The 11448-nt window shown below is 43.7% G+C and overlaps 1 long non-coding RNA gene across 1 annotated transcript; it reads left to right on the top strand.

Annotated features, from left to right (window-relative positions):
• The first annotated feature begins 367 nt into the window (after positions 1-367).
• LOC311248140 lies at positions 368-1389 on the top strand. The gene is made up of 4 exons (XR_014620917.1): positions 368-486; positions 602-720; positions 840-1052; positions 1158-1389. It is a non-coding gene; the product is annotated as an uncharacterized lncRNA (long non-coding RNA).
• Positions 1390-11448: the final 10059 nt, after the last annotated feature.

Here is an 11448-nt window from a genome sequence, read left to right as displayed (position 1 = left end):
TGTCTCCACAATCATGTAGACTGGGTGTGGTACAGACAGGTACCGGTACTTGTGATGATGATGATTGATGATGATGATGATCTAACTTCTCTGTCTCTGTCTCCACAATCATGTAGACTGGGTGTGGTACAGACAGGTACCGGTACTTGTGATGATGATGATCTAACTATCTCTCTCTCTGTCTCCCCCCCCCCCCCTCTTCTCTCCCAAGAATAGGTAAGGATCGCTTGATTGCAATAAGCAAACACATGTCAGAAAATGGCATGTGTCTTCGCACAAAAAAGCGATCACCACACAACAACAAGCATTGCATAAAATATGAAGATATCGAAAAAGTAGTTCAATTTGTGTTGAATTATGCAGAAGATCATGCTGTTCACCTCCCTGGACGCCAGGCACACCAAAAGAACTTTACCGGTCAGCTGTTACCATCTTGCGTCACGAAGGCATCTGTGTGGCGTTTATATACCAAGGCAATGCCAGTTGGTAGGTGTAAGCAAATCTTTGTCAAAGAAATAGGTCAAATAGGTCTTTGTCAAATAAAAACAAAGCTTGAAAATGAATGACATTGTGCTAACATGTGTTCTTATTAATCTTTCAGACCAGCGAGCAGTGGGCCTGTCCACATTTAAGTCCCTCTGGAGGCAATTACTGAGTCATATCAGAGCAATCAAACCAATGTCTGATCTTTGCTGGGTGTGTCAGAAGAACAATTATCTGGTTAGTGAACATCACAGTGTTATGAACTTTGAACTGCAACTTCTGTATGAAAAGTGTTATACAAATACAGTTTATTATTATTAATATTAATCATCATTTACTTAACTTTTTTTTTTCAGATTTTCAAAAGTGCCAATCTGCCAGAGGCTGAGAAGTCTGCAAAGCTGAAGCAGCAGGAACAACATCTGGCGCATGTAACCTCAGAGCGGGCTGCCTACAAGGGCATGCTTAAAGCCGCCAAGGAGATCGGTGATGGTCTTTCTCTGGGTGGTCATGTGCCACCGGCAAGCAAGCCCTTGACAATGCATTACAGTTTCGACTACGCTCAAAAGGTGACTACATACCAAGCCCTCTTTCACAACATCATGTTATAATTGTTATAACTACTGCATTGCTCCCTTTTTTTTCTTTCTAAAATCCTTATTCATTTATTGCAGGTGCACTACCCATCAGACCCCCTTCAACCAGGGCCCATGTACTTCTTGGCTCCACGCAAGTGCAGCATATTCGGTGTTTGCTGTGAGGCGATTCCACGGCAAGTCAACTATTTGGTGGATGAGGGGATGGAGTCCAGCAAAGGTAGCAACGCCGTCATAAGCTACCTGCACCACTTCTTCAAAGACCATGGTCTTGGGGAGACAGATGTTGACCTTCACTGTGACAACTGCAGTGGCCAAAACAAGAACAAGTACATGTTGTGGTACTTAGCGTGGCGAGCGCTACATGGTCTTCACCATCGTGTCAATCTCCACCTGCTGATTGTAGGCCACACAAAGTTTTCCCCGGACAGTTTCTTTGGGCTTCTCAAGCAGCGTTTCAGAAAGACCAAGGTGAACACTCTTGATGAGATTGCAGCAGTCGTAAGGGACAGCTCAGTGGCTGGAATCAACATACCACAGCTAGTGGGAAAGGAAGATGGCACTGTAATCGTGCAGTCCTACAACTGGCAGGAACATCTGGGGCCTTACTTCAAGCCACTGCCACAGATCAAGCAGTACCAGCACTTTAGGTGGGTGTGGTCACTGTGTGTTGTGTATTTACTGTAATTAATTATTCACACTTTAGTGCAAAGAATGTCATTGGTAAATGATACAAATGCATTGATATTGTTATGTGCCCTGTACTAACGTTTCACTTTATTATTGCAGCTTTGATTCCAAGGAACCTGGTGTGGTTGTGGCAAAGATGTCTATTGATGGCGCTGAAACCAGATTCCAGCTGCTCCGTGACGTCCGTGTCCTGCCGCCTATAGATGGACTTCCTGTGCTGCCACCACCGGGACTGGACTCTGCAAGACAACACTATCTGTTCCACAAGATCAGAGAGTTCTGTGATGAGGAAGCCCAGGACGTAACATGCCCGGCACCACCAGCCAAAATATCCAGCGGCGGTTCAAAAAGACCACGGTGATCATCTGGAGAGGCCATCAGAACATTGAACATTGACTTTAGCATGTCTATTTTTATCTCGTGTTATTTTAAATGCTAATAAAATCTTGAAACTTGATTTTGTCTCTTGTTTATTATCAGGGTCCCTTTCACTACCACACTACAGAAGGTTAACCCTTTCACTACCACACTACAGAAGGTTAACCTTTCACTACCACACTACAGAAGGTTAACAGACTCATTTTAATAACAAAGAGCCTCAGACTGGAAAGCTGCCAGGTGTTAATTGCCCTAGAGAGAGGGGGGCCATGGATTACAATGACTTCTGGGTAGTGTTGTAGTTGTTTCACTATTGTCACTGAATAGCCTGCTCGTCTCTTGAAGGCTATTATCTCTGAATACGTTTTGTGATAATCACCATGAATCATAGGAAGTAGCTTGCAAAGTATCCCACCAAAATGTTCAAGTGATGGCTTATTTTGAAGGTATGAATCTGTACTTTCATAATATGTAAAAAAAAAAAAAATGAATATCCCTCAACATGACCCTGAAGTCCATACCTGGGCACATATGTGTCCTACTGGTTGTCCCTTTTCTTGTGACATGAATTGACATATTTTGCAGCTAAAACTGCACATTCTTTCTGTTCCCCCAGGAGGAATGGCAATTTCTGCACTTCTGTCATACTTTGGAATTCTGGGGAAATTATTTCAATTTTTGGAAAGAATTCCTCCCTAATATTTCTGTAATTTTCACATTTATATTCTCTCTCTCTCTCTCTCTCTCTCTCTCTCTATCTCTCTCTCTCTCTCTCTCTCTCTCTCTCTCTCTTTCGAAGTCACCGCACTTCCTGCTGTGTTACAGGTGTCGGTGCGCCCCCTCTCTCCAGCCCCCCTCGGGTTCGACTTTGAATGGTCCGTCAGTCTTGAATGGGGCGACCATTGTCTTTATTCAGTGCCACGCCTCCCAGGTGTTGCACACACACACACACATACACACACACACACACACACACACGCACACACACACACACACACACGCACATGCACGCACGCACGTACGCACGAACGCACACACACACACACACACACGCACACACACACACACACCTACACACACACACACACACACACACACCTACACACACACACACACACACACACACACACACACACACACACACACACACACACACACACACACACACACACACACACACACACACACACACACACACACACACACACACACACACATTTTGAGATCTGATGCTGACATCTTATTTTGGATGAGAGGTGAGATATTTTACGGAGATCTTTTTCCTCCCAATGGTTCAAAATAAGCTAATATTTGGGAAGATGCACCGCTCTCACCCCGACGCTAGAAATCTGTGAGACAACCCTCTAGATCAGACGTGATGTTTCCTGGGTGTTAAAATATCGGGGCTGCTCTGTGGACCATAACAGACGCTGACTTTATGGGCGTCATAAAATGTTCTCGTGCCTAAATGAGGGTTTACCTTCTAGTATTGCTCCCAGGTTCAACGTTTAAACATCATCTGGATTGTAAGAGCTCACACAAACCTTTTATGGGCCCACAAAGTCAGAGGCCCCTTCATTGCCTGTGGAGCAGCAGCCACACAGAGTTCACTTCCAGGTGACGCCATAAAGTCGAGGAGGGTCACACTCCTACGCAGAGCCAGCTCTGTGCCGGTACGTCACAGCCTGCTCGACACCTCCGCTCAGGAGAGCCAACATGTGGACCAAATCCCCACATCCGTGACTAGGGTGATATTATCGGCCGATATCGGCAGTAAAATGTGATATCGTAAAATATCGGTATATAAAAAAAAAAAAAAAAAAAAAAAAAAAAATCTTTTTTTCTTTTTACATTTATTTAACCTTTATTTACCCAGGCAAGCAAGTAAGAACCAATTCTTATTTTATTTATTGTCAAAGGTATGCATGTTGGTTTAATTCAACAACAAGAGATATGTATAATGTTAATTTTTACTTTTTACTTTTTTAATGATCATATTTTGCACAGATAATGCTTACATTTAGAAAGCCTTTTGAATGCATCCAGTGAAATTATTAGTTACCTGAAATTATTCAGTTTTTTTGGGGGGGAAAACCCTGCATATATCGGTATCGGTTGATATCGGTATCGGTATCGGAAATTAAGAGTTGGACAATATCGGAATATCGGTATCGGTAAAAAAGCCAATATCGAGCATCCCTATCCGTGACCAAATGAGTAAATAAGAGAACATGCGGCTTTAACTTTGCATTGGGTGTACAGTGTATATACAGTGTATGAGAAAGCACAAATGAAGCTTGTCTGAACATTTATGAATTAGGCAGTGATGCACAGCTAGTTATCAGAAAGGTAAAAGGACTATAGTTCTACGTCTTTTCTGCTTAAGGAAACCCTATACCTTTATGGCTGAGTTCGTCATCGTTTTCCTCGGACGCAGTGGATAAACAAGGCTGCACAGACACTGTGAAATACGATTATCAACACATTTTCGGTTCTTATTTATAATAGATACTAAAAAACAATAATATGATGTTATTTATTCAATAAGGGGAAATAATATGAGTATGACTGGTTAGTTTGCTTCCTGTTTGGACAGAGATGTTTGACAGTGAAACGTCGTCCAACACTCAGCTTCGGAGAGAATGGTACATCTTCACAAACATATCACCTGAACTGTGGGGCTGTGTGCCATTCCTTAAAATGGCCGGCATGTCCCTTTAATTCCTCCACCACGTGCTCAAAGTTTCCAAAACCCTCCTCTCTCTTTCTTCTCGTGTCCATATACAAAGCTATTCGCTGTCCCTTGAAGTTGTAGAGTGCTATAGGTCCTCTGCTGTGCAGGGTCCACCTAACAGAGAGGACATGGAAGGAGTTGCCCCATGGTCCGGGGGGTTCTGTGCCACAGTCGCATGTGGATGGGCCACTAAGGTCGCTTTCACACAGGGGCTGTTTGGTCCGGACTATCGGACCAGAATTCGATAGTCCGGTTTTTCAGGTTTGTGTGAATGCGCGTCGAACTCGGTCCGCCGACCAAACACACAAACGCTGGTCCGCCTGAAAACATAGGTCTCGGTTCGCTTCATCGGACCAAACGCGAACCAAATCTATCTATCTATCTATCTATCTATCTATCTATCTATCTATCTATCTATCTATCTATCTATCTATCTATCTATCTATCTATCTATCTATCTATCTATCTATCTATCTATCTATCTATCTATCTATCTATCTATCTATCTATCTATCTATCTATCTATCTATCTATCTATCTATCTATCTATCTATCTATCTATCTATCTATCTATCTATCTATCTATCTATCTATCTATCTATCTATCTATCTATCTATCTATCTATCTATCTATCTATCTATCTATCTATCTATCTATCTATCTATCTATCTATCTATCTATCTATCTATCTATCTATCTATCTATCTATCTATCTATCTATCTATCTATCTATCTATCTATCTATCTATCTATCTATCTATCTATCTATCTATCTATCTATCTATCTATCTATCTATCTATCTATCTATCTATCTATCTATCTATCTATCTATCTATCTATCTATCTATCTATCTATCTATCTATCTATCTATCTATCTATCTATCTATCTATCTAACTGTGCATCTTGGGAAGAAGGAAGAAAAAACGCTGCTTATTATATTATTACCGAGGCGCACGGCATTGGATCAATGGATCAATGCCACGTCAAAACTCGCCTCCGCTGATCTGGAGGGCTCGCAGTCCACACACAGACACACACACACAGGCGCGCGCGCGCACACACGGGCTCGCAGCCACACACACATTTCCACTGTCCAATAGACAAGCGCCCTTTTCGACCGTGTGACATTGTTCAGAAGGTCTCGGTCCGCCTGACAGATTGCTATGTGAACGCAGGCGAACCAAATGAAGAATGCAACAATGTTGCAACTTCACCACCAGAACCGCACCGAGTCCACCAGAACTATATGTGAAAGCGACCTAAGATAACCCCATCTTTCTGATCTCTTAGCCACAGCTCAGCGCCATTCCCCCCGTCAACAGCAAAGTACTCACCACTGTCTCCTGTACCTCCTCCCCCATTGGCCCTGAACCCTGTCCGTCCTCCTCTGTCCCAGAGAACCCGCCCTCCTCCCCCTGGAGGCCGTGTTTGATAAGGGTAAGGTGTTTTGGTAAGGTGTTTTGGTAAGGTGTTTTAGTAATGTGTTTTGGCTGGCTTCATACTCCTTTCCCCCCATGGTCCCCCTTTCATGTGCGGAGATGAAATGCTTTTTTTTTTATTTTTTTTTATTATCTTTTTCCTCCTTCTTTTTTCCGATTTTCTCCCCTCCCAATGTTAGTCGTTATGCCAATTCCCACTCCGCTTCCTGGTCGTTGCGCACTCTACCCCCTACTGTCGGTCTGGGAGGGCGGAGACTATCACACGCTTCCTCCGACACATGTGTAGCCAGCCCACCGCTTCTTTTCACCTGGCAGCGCGGACTCTCACTGGGAGAGTGTAACGTGTGGAAGGGTCACACTACCTCCCTCCAGATCCTTCCCTTGCCGTGCAGGCGCCCCGACCGAACTGTAGGAGTCGCTGTTCACAACGACCAGGCCCCACCCTCACCGGGTTTCCCACCCGCTAACACCGCCAATCGTGTCAGTATGGACGGTCGACCAAGCCGGAAGCACCACAGCTGGATTCGATCCCACTGTCTCTGTGGTGGTAGACAGACGCTTAGTCCGCTGCGCTACCCGGCCGCGCTATGAAATGCTTTCATCAAGAGCACGTCCGTCGAGGCGCCCTCTCTCCATTACTCGCTCCCCTCTCTCTCTCTCTTTTATTTTCACCCTTTCCCCTCTCTCTTTCTTTCTCCTCCCCCCTTCGCCACCACCCACCGTCTTGCCGCTATTCTCTCTCCTCTGCCCTCCTCCCTCTCTCCCCTGTGTGCCACCGTGGAGGGGTCTCCCCCGGGACCCTCTTAATGAGGTCATAAAAACAGGAGGCCAGTGAATAAAATGAAAGGGAACAACCTCACCGTGTCATCATCTTTACCGCCTCACGAGAACGCGCATGAAGGAGGATTATTCCGGCGACGGGGCAGAAAAAGAGAGAAGAAAGAAATGTATGAAGTAGGCACAATTAGTGTGAGGGGTCTGTGTGTGTTGTGGTCACACTCTCTCCCCCACGCAATCAAACAGCTGAATATTAGGGAAAAACACTGCATACATACAATAACATACAATAAGTAAGGGATAATGTATGGCTACGAGGTCATTGTCGCAAAATAATTGACCGACACGGAGTTTAAAATACCGAGGCGCAGCGCCGAGGTGTTTTAAACGTAGTGAAGGTCAATTATTTTGCGACAATGACCGAGTAAAGCTATACATTATCCCGCTTATTACATGGCTAACTTACTAACAATATAACTAATTCATTTGACAAATCGCAGTTGTTCTGTGGCTCTGTCAGCCCAAATAAAGTGATTATTATTATCGCAGGCAGCCAGCTCTGTTCTGGCTCCGCTGACACTCCGCTGTCAGTGCAGCGCGGCAGGTGTGTCTGATTTGCTGCACTGATGTGGGCTTGATTGCCAACAGCTGCGCACTGCGGTCATTATTGAAAAAACAGCGGTCATTATTGAAAAACAATGACCGCTGTCGGGGGGCTATTGACCAATCACAAGCAAGCATTTCGGCGAATGTGAAAACGCCATGTAATAACATACAATAATAAGCACGGCTTGTTATTTCAATGCTTGTTTAACCAGAACTGTGGTTCTTTTGTGTGTGTAATAATGAACAGGGTTCCCAGGACATTTCCACAAGCCTTTTTCTTGACAATCCAGGACAGCACTGTAAATTAATTGGTCGTATAATTTACCGATAGGACAAGTTTAGCCTCAGTTTTATTCTTTTATTTATTTATTATGCAGGGTTCACGATGAAGTGGCTCACGTTCGTTACAGGTGACAGCTACCTGTAAATTGTGTAGTCATTACGGTTTCAGTTTCAGTTTATTTGTTAGAGAGGGACAACGTACATTAAGGAACATTTTATAAAATATAATGTAAATGTACCCAATTGTAGCCAAAGGGTTAGGATTTTTACAGCACAATAAGAGGAGAATAAGCACAAGCTTGTCTAATACGATGGCGGCCAAAACAAAGGGGTGTGGGTCAAAGAGTTGAGTTTAATAACACACACCTAGGGGCTAAAACACAATAAAAAAAATTCAGGACAACACATTTACATTTTGCCATTTACTGACGCTTTTATCCAAAGCGACTTACACGTTTATTGATGCTGACGTTATTCGGTGGAGTTGCGGGGAAGAGTGTGGCACGCGCCCGTGACAGGTCGGTTGTTGTGTTGTGGATTGTAAAGAGGAAGGTGAATAAAACCGTTATGTTGATGATCAAAATATCAGTCTTAAAATTAAGAGAGATTTCGGCAAGATTTTATTTTGGAAACTACATTTTGAATAGTTGTTTTTAGTTAGTGTCACATGATCTCCATTAACGTGACGTCTCGTTGTCGTCAGGGGGGAAAAGCTTCGTTGACGACCATATTTAGTCATCATTTTTGTTGAAAATTATCACTGATGGGAAGTTCGTTCCACCATTGTGGAGCAAGGACTGAGAATAGGGGGCTTCTCTTTGATGACCCCCCTGGAGCTCTGATAGGAGTGGGTCTGAGGCGGCCAGAAGATGCAGAGCGTAGGGGTCTTGAGGGAATAGATAGAGACCCTTGACCGGAGGTAGGCGGGAGCCGTTCCCTTCGCTGTGCGATATGCCAGGTCGAGGGCCTTGAAGATTTTTTTCCATGATATTTGGTCATGTTAGTCAATTACCAGGTTTTCCATGACTGGAAATCTAGTCTCTGAATATCCAGGTTTTCCAGGACGAGTGGGAACCCTGAGACAGTTTCTGCAAGTGGAAAATGTAAAAGACATCGCAGAAGTATGAATTATGTAGGTGAATGAACGTGTCTTCGTAGAAAAGTGCGTGTAAGTGGCAAATGAAGTCTCTGTCTTCAGGTGAAAGTCACTTTTGTTCTGCGGTCCCAGCAGGGGGGACATGCTTATTACTCCTCATCCTGTCCACGCTGCACTAATTACCGCCCATAAAATATTTATCTAATAATTGGAGAGTTAGCGAGTCTTTGCCGCTTTTAAAACTGTGATGAATCACTTCATACACTTTAACGGCGTACGATCATAAATCATCATTAGGGAATATCAACAAAGAGAAAGTGTTTTGACTAAAAACTGTCAGCGCCATTTATAATTTGGCTAATTACTTCGTCAAGATGAATGGGGGGAGAGGCTCGTGGTTTTTCTCCTCGCGCTCCTCGCTGCGCATCATGTCATTACGTGTCTGTGAACGTGTGAGAGAGCTGTTTGTTTATGTATCTGTTTGCTATGAACATGCGCGGGATGCATAGCAAATATATAAACAAACAAACAAACAAACGAGTACATGAGGCGTCTCTTTCTCCCTCCTCTCTCTCTCTCTCTCCCTCTCTCTCTCTCTCTCTCTCTCTCTCTCTCTCTCTCTCTCTCTCTCTCTCTCTTTCTCCCTCCTCTCTCTCTCTCTCTCTCTCTCTCTCTCTCTCTCTCTCTCTCTCTCTCTCTCTCTCTCTCTCTCTCTCTCTCTCTCTCTCTCTCTCTCTCTCTCTCTCTCTCTCATCTCTCTCTCTCTCTCACACAGACACACACACACACTATGCTTTGTTTAAGACCGAGCTGCATAATAATTATGTAATGGAATGGAATGAAATAATGGACCCCTGCAAAATGGTAATTTTGTATTATGAGGTTTATTATAAACCCCATGAGAGTTGGGCACTTTGTGTACATGACACAACAATAAAATAATCAATGAATCATATACATATGTATATATATATATTATATATATATATATATATATATATATATATATATATATATATATATATATATATATATATATATATTATATATATATATATATATATATATATTTATATAGATAGAAAAGTAACAAGCATGAAACTGTGGTGAAAAGGGGTCGAAACTGAAAAGCCGGCGCGTTTCATCGGTCCTAGCGCGCACCCTGTTTATCTCTCCGTCAGACCCTGCCGCGAGTCAGCGTGTATATGTTTGAGAGTATATTCTCTCACCAAGTCCATCCTTCCTCCTGAGCCTTTGAACTGTTCCCAGAGCTGTGTGTAGGAGGAGGGGTTGCCCAGGGGCCACGGCTACCAAGGCCAGAGAGGATCTGAGACCAGCGATTGGAAAAAAAGGAGAAAGGGAAAAAAAAGAGCCTGCTCTTTGTAGTCGCAGGTGATGATGTAGCTCACGTCGGGACCTTTTGAAAATGGACTCCGCTCGCTGTTGCTGAGGGAATATTGCATCCCCTTGGCTGGAGGGGGGGGCCTCTCTCTCTGCTACAGAGAAGGTCAAGGGCGAGGAGGACAGACGCGGCACGGACTGTCTGTGTTGTCTGGGCCTTTTATCTGACGGATGACTGACAGGTGGACTCACCGCAGTACTGACCCTGGCCACAACTTCAGAGACTTTCATCATCCACTGTCTGCAGGGGAACTTGTATTGCATTCAGGGGTTTCAGTGTGTGTGTGTGTGTGTGTGTGTCTGTGTGTGTGTGTGTGTGTGTGTGTGTGTGTGTGCCCCCCTTAAACAGATTCAGCTCAATGCTGCTAGATGTTTAACCCTTTCACTAGCACACTACCAAAGGGTTAACCCTTCCACTGCGACAATACAGCAGGTTAACCCTTTCACCGGCACACTACATAAGGTCAACCCGTTCACTACCAAACTACATAAGGTTAAATCAAAATCAAATCAAATCAAATTTATTTATAGGGCCCGACAACACACGTTAATGTCCCCATGGGCCGTACAGATCTTCTTTAAACAAGTCAAGAAGAAAACATAACAATAAGTCAAGAACAGAACAAGAACACCATAAGGTGCAAACATTTTTAGATGGATGCAAATAAATGAAAGAATGCAAGCACTCCCAGACATACCCCACGCGAAGGTAAGGAAAAACTCACTAAAACCTAACAATAGGGAAAAAAGCTCCACAGGCAGTGTGGAGGAGAGAAACCTTAGAAGGGCCATTCAAGGGGGGATCTCCCTTCTTAGATGTTGGTGATAGTAGTGTTGCAGACGGACAGTTGGTAAGCATGCACTCATGTGTGTAGTGGAACACAGATGAGTGCATGCAATAGCAACTGTACATTTTGAAAAATTAAAGATAGAGCTAATAGCGATAGCAACTGAACATTTTG

This window comes from Notolepis coatsorum, assembly GCF_963971535.1.
Source record: "Notolepis coatsorum genome assembly, contig: SCAFFOLD_598, whole genome shotgun sequence".
NCBI classification, from domain to species: Eukaryota; Metazoa; Chordata; class Actinopteri; order Aulopiformes; family Paralepididae; genus Notolepis; species Notolepis coatsorum.
The sequence above is the reverse complement of the archived record's forward strand: the minus strand, read 5'-3'. Positions and strand labels throughout refer to the sequence as shown.